Here is a 6,261-nt window from a genome sequence, read left to right as displayed (position 1 = left end):
AAGGGACTGAGGGAGTTCAGTTATCTTCCACAGTTAATGTTTAGTTAATAGAAGTGATTATCCTTTTATGGAAGAGTAACAGTTTTAAATTGGATATTTATTCAGAAATTACCATGTAAACATCATAATGTGATCACCATGTCTTCACGCAGATACAAATTGTTAAAAAAAAAGTAAAAATGTAGTAAGTTTTAAATCCAAATGACACAGTTTGAGTTTTATTCAGAACAGCAGCAGTTCTCCTAAAATGATACAGCTTACTGGAAGTTAGTCCCATCATTTACTGAACAAAATAAAGAAACAATTGTTATTAAACCTCAGACTGTTCAGGGAAGTGAGATTGAAACTGGACTTTCTCAAGCCGAACCTGATACATTTAATACTGATGCATTTCTGTAGTCATAAGTACTTCAAATTTCAAGGATGGTTAAGGGTATAAACACATTTTATTATTATTATTAATGACTTCCATAGAATATAAATATGATTTGAGGCAGAGGCCGTTTTCTCACAGCCAGTCTTCTAAAGAGGAAAAACAAGAGAAAATACACTCCAATTGAGGCAGATGTGCATGAAGTCTGCAATAACTAAAAGGGTAAAAACAGAAGGAATGAAGACTAGAAGATATCATAGCAAGGAGGAAAGTCTCCGCAGGCATCCTATCATATATAATAAACATATACTGTATCTGTGATGTGTGACCTCTCTAGGTTATTTTTCTGTCTTGACATTAAAAGCTACTGAATTGTTGTGGTTTCATCATGGCAACAGCAACGTCTTTGTCAATACAACCTTCTTTTCCTGATGAGGTGAGACAGTAAAAGAATGACTCTTCCACTGGAGAAAAACAAACATTTTTAAACTAGCAGAACGTAAACAACAGTGATGTGGAAAACTTGCTCTGTTATACAAGCTAAAGCTGGAGACAAAGAAGTGACCTGAAGATATGACACGCTTGACGAGAAAGGAATATTCCTGCTTGAAGGCATCACAAACAAAACTGCCGGTAAAGCAGGCAATAAACTGAAAACTATGAAGTTCCCAGGAATGTTGCGTGACTAGAACACAACTGAATGCTGTGAGGGTATTTTACGGACACTAACGGCAAGGCGCAATTTTTTTTTTTATCCAAAAGCAGTTGAGAAATACCTCTGAGCAACCAGATGGAGATTAGGTTTACTGAAGCTACAAGATAATGGGGAAAAAATATTTGAATTGTAACTAAATAGTAGCTTCACGGAGAGATGTAAAATCCAGACTAGATTGGCATCGCTGCAGAAGCAACAAATATCACATTGTTGTTGTTTTTTGTCTTATCTATTGTTGCAAAATTTTTATTGTTCACCATGCAGGGCAGGAAGACAGATCTTACATATCTATGTCAGTGAATAGTTCCCTGAAAACCTCAGTTTTCTTTGTTGTCTGAGTTCTAAATGTTGGTGAGGACATAAAGAACTGGCTGAAAGTTTGAATTTGTTGCGAGATTTTCTACAATCCAAACTGGTTCAAAACATTTAGGCTCAAATGTACATGTACTTTCCCTCCAGTTTTAGATTAATTGTTCCTTTGCAACCACATAATTTACCTTCAGCAAATGTTAGGCATTATTCCCATGGATAAGAAAGAAAACATCTGGAAAATAAATTCACAGACAATAATGTGGCTATTTTTGCCTAAAGTTAAGAGTATTTTTAATACAGTCAAGGTCAGACTATGAAACAATATTAACAGTCAAACATGGTGGTGGCAGCATCATGCTCTAGGGCTATTCCTAAGTCAATGTTAAACTCCACCTTCCACCAGGATAATGATCCCAAAATACCCATAAAAGTAGATAAAACAGAATTAAACAAACTTATTTGATCTCAACCCCATTGAATATTTGTAGACCATGCTTAAGCTGCCACTGCGTCTGATACCAAACAACGTAAACAAGCTACCGATTCCATGAGGCAACTTGCTCAGATACTTTTAGTCCAAATATTAGAGGGGTTGTGTGACAGAGAGAAGTTGGTACAGTAGATGACAGATGGGTCGTTGCTCTGTTGGCCAAAGCGCGCCTGGAATGTGCAGAGTCAGCGTGAAAACACCTTCAGAGGAATTTTTTTTTTCGCAACTGTAAGATGTTTTTGTGAAACCAGATCTGATTTTCTGTAATAAATGTTGACGTAACTCAGTGTAACATCAGAAAAATCTTTTTGAAATTTGTGATCCTATTCTTAAACACAAAACATTTTCATTAGGTGAGGAATTTGTTTGAAAAGCGATGAAAGTCGGCACCCTGAAGCTTCAGCTCCAGCTTCTACTCGGGTGACAGAAGTGTTTACATCCTGTCTGGCACCTTGGTTCACAGAACAGTGTGTTTTGGACTGTTTGTGCAGTTTATCGCTGCATCTGCTCATTGAAAATGAACAAAGTTAGTGTACTTTCATAACCTGGGGTTTTATTGTGTGATTGATGTTCAAAAGAGACACAAGAGAAACCCTTGGTCCTGCTTAGGAGGAGCTGACCTTCAAAGGTTTTGTTCAATAATAATTTATTGGCATACAGTCACACCTTCAGTATTTACTATGAGACCAGATCCAGCTCTCACTACGCTGGAGTGACCAAACCTGCACAGCGTCAACATGTTGTGTACATGACCTGTTTTGTAAGACTATAGACTAAACTGGTACATACTTTCCATGGGCAGGACTGGGTTTCCATATTGCAGCTTTCGAGACACAACTGTTGTACCTGAGAGCTTATTGGCCAAGAACTGGGTGTGTGTCCAGTTTTGAAACTGTTCTGGGTTTGCTCTTACAAATGGCTGCCTTTGTCATCTAAGTGTGAAGTGTTTCCACCTGCCTGCAGGGCTTCCACATAAAGAAACACAAGTCTTTCAGGCCTGGACAAAATGGCGTGTTGCCACCTGCCCTTTGAGAAACTCGTATAGCTGAGGAGTGGAGAGCAACTCTGTCATCATTCCAACACGTCAGTGCTATAAATACCGATCCTTGTGAACAACATGTAGTGACGAAAACAGACAGAGAAAAGGTGAAGTAATGTTTTGGTGGAAAAATTAACAAACCGTCGCAGTCAGGCTTACTTTAGTCCTGTTATATAATAGAAGAAACAGAAATTTTCTGAGTTCACTGCAAAAATACAGAGGTCAAAATTTGAAAAGTAGCCACAGCCCTGGTGATGAAAAAGGAGTGAAAATGATGAGAAAACACTTTGTTTTTCACCAGACTCACCTTTCTGACAAAGAACAAATGACATCAGTTAAAGCATCTGTCATAATTATTTTTTCTTTTAAATTTCATCACTGTTGTGGCCCGACTCATGGAAACTCATGTAGTTTAGAACCACTCCCACATCGTCCATTTGACATCTAAAGTATTTATTCTCATAATTCTCTAGCTGCTGAAGTAGTGATTCTAACCTTTCATAATCCAGGTGAGGCATCCACCTCGGCATTTCAACCCACAGTTTTGTAACTCTAATCTGTATTTCATCTCTATTTAACATGTGACGTAAACATTCACTCACATCACACCACCGTTAAAAAGACAGAATTTTGTGATGTCAAGAATTTTGACTTCAAACTTTTCCCACAAATGTGTGGCATCTAGCTTGTACAACTGAACTAAACACAAACAAACGGCAGTAGAGTGGAAAATGTGAAACATAACAAGGTGCCTGTTGCATAAGAGTGCACACCCTTAAACTAATATTTTATTAAAACACTTTTTGATCCAGGTCATTCCTGTATATACAGTATATTTATATTGGCCCATTTTGTGAATTATGTTTTCTAGATTAGTTACACACAGACTGATGTCTTAAAGCCTTTTATTTTTGTTAACTACATGGATTTTCCACCTCAATCTAATAAAAACACAGCTTTTAAGGTTTGAATCTTACCAAAAAAAAAAGAAAACATTTTTATTAAAGGCGTAAATGTTGTTGTTTTCAAATAGCATGTTTAATCTGACAAATGGGCATAATGAGAATGCGTATTATTTATTTTAGCCACATTCAATAAACTAAATATGACTGTATTCATCACGTTTTTGGACAATAGCTGCCTTTTCTTCAAAAGAAAATAAGTCTGTGAACATTTTTCCCACATTGATAAGGTGTTTGGCCATAATTGTATTTGGCCCAAAATCACATCATGGAAAGACACCAAACCCACAGTTCAATATGGTGGTGGCAGCATTATGCACTTGGATTATGTTTCTTCAATTGTAAATTAAGTTTTTGTCAAGGTGAATGAAGTTATAAACACGACCCAAAACCTTCAGGTAACAGCTGAAAACTTGAAGATTAAAAGTCCAAGCTTACACACATTTCAATGAAAGAATGACTTCATAGGAGAAAAAGATTTAAGCTTTTGAAAGGCCAAGCAAATATACCAAACCTGTCAGGAAGTCGTCTTACTAAAGCAGGTGACAGGATACATCTTTCTATTCAGAGGAGCGGTGACTCTACTCTGAGCTCCTCACCTCGTCTCCAAGGCCGTTGAGTCCAGCCACCCTGCAGGTCGAGCGCATTTGAGCTGCTTGTAGAGCAGATCTCTTTTTTTCAGTCAAGATCCATATCTAGGCTTTTATCAGCACTCGGATCAATACCACGTATATTTGCACTAATTCAACCTGGTTGTTCACTTTTGTGAAAACATTCTACATATATAAATATCTTTATTGAGAGAAAAGTCAGAATGAATTGAAGTCAGATTTCTTGTTTGTGTGGACAATATTGGCAAATCAACTGATTCTGATCTGATTATCGTTTTCAGCCGATAGAGTGATCTATATTACCACACCAACCCGCCTAACCATCTGCTGCTCCTGCCTATCATCACTTTTGAACAAGACACTTAAATGTAAGCTTCTCTGCTGAGGTAGAGATGAAGCCTTGCACTGGAAAAACCCATGTATTTATTTTTACATGGGTTGAGTAACAGCTTCTGATTTTTTTGGAAAATCCTTCAAGTCAAACTTTTACACTCTACGATTTTGCTGTCAACCAGAAAGGCAGACATAATACTGACATAACCAGTTCGAGTCCCCCATTATATTTTCAATCCCAGACTTGGATGCACATAAAGTTGGATTCCCAAAACAGTCTGGTGTCTAATCTCTGGATCAATGTGTCTGAAAATGGTCGGATGCAGCCTCACGTCTCCTTTGTTTGTGGGACACATCTCAACACGCAGCTCTGAGGTTTGGGTGTGCTGCGGTTTTGAGGATATTGTGTATGTGGAGGATTGTCATTCCACAAGATAATTCAACCATTAAAAAAAACACCTCCCAGTGTGACTTTAAAAATAACCACATTCTTACCTGGTGATTCATTAGGGTAAAAGGTTTACTAATTAAAGACTCAAAACTGCAACTGAGCAGATGAATGAAAGGCAAATTCACTTTATTTCAGTGCGAATCTCTGTTTTAGTCTCCCTCCTTTGTTAAATACATCCAGTTTTATATTTTGTGCCACTCTGTGTTTGTGTTTGTCCTCCCAGTGCCATTAATTGTTTTAGTCTTTGTGCTGTGACCTCGGTCAGTCAGCTACATGCTGCCAGAGGAATGCTTTGTTTGCTACTTTGCACTGTCATCTTGTTCCAGGAAAATGACCTGTTGGTCATTTTACTGATTTTACACCTGTTGCCACTTCTGCCACACACACTGCCCTTGATGTTTGTGCAGCAAGCTGGCCAATGTTAGGACCAGTTCAGGTCCGGTTTTTTAGATGACCTGTTAACCTGAGTTAGCAGGTCATTTTACTGAGAACATGCATACTGTACAACAGCAATTAAATAACAAAGAAGTGATACATGAACATGTTTTACTTTTGAGACATTTTACATTATTTTTGTACCTTTATAGATTTCTTCTGATGGTGATAACTTCAGTTAATACAATAAGCAGTTTCTAAATTTGGATTTTAGTCATTGGGGAGAAGGTCTCAAAGTAACTGACCCCTAATCCTAATAACTGGTTTTGCTCTCATACAAAATCTAAGGTCACAGACTGAGGCCCAGACTATCTTCTTCTGAGTTTTCTGCTAGAGAGCTGAATTTGTTATCCATCCATTACAGCGAGTCGTCCAGGTTATGAAGATCCAATTCATCCTCACAACATTACATTACCACCATCATGCCTCACTATAGGTGTAATTGTAGTTTTTAAAAGCTAAATCTATATGCAACCAGACACACGTCTTCCCTGATGTTTCACTTTTGTCTCATCAGTCCACTGAATATTTACCTAAATA

Source organism: Xiphophorus maculatus, chromosome 3 (assembly GCF_002775205.1).
Source record: "Xiphophorus maculatus strain JP 163 A chromosome 3, X_maculatus-5.0-male, whole genome shotgun sequence".
Lineage (NCBI taxonomy): Eukaryota > Metazoa > Chordata > Actinopteri > Cyprinodontiformes > Poeciliidae > Xiphophorus > Xiphophorus maculatus.
The sequence above is the reverse complement of the archived record's forward strand: the minus strand, read 5'-3'. Positions refer to the sequence as shown.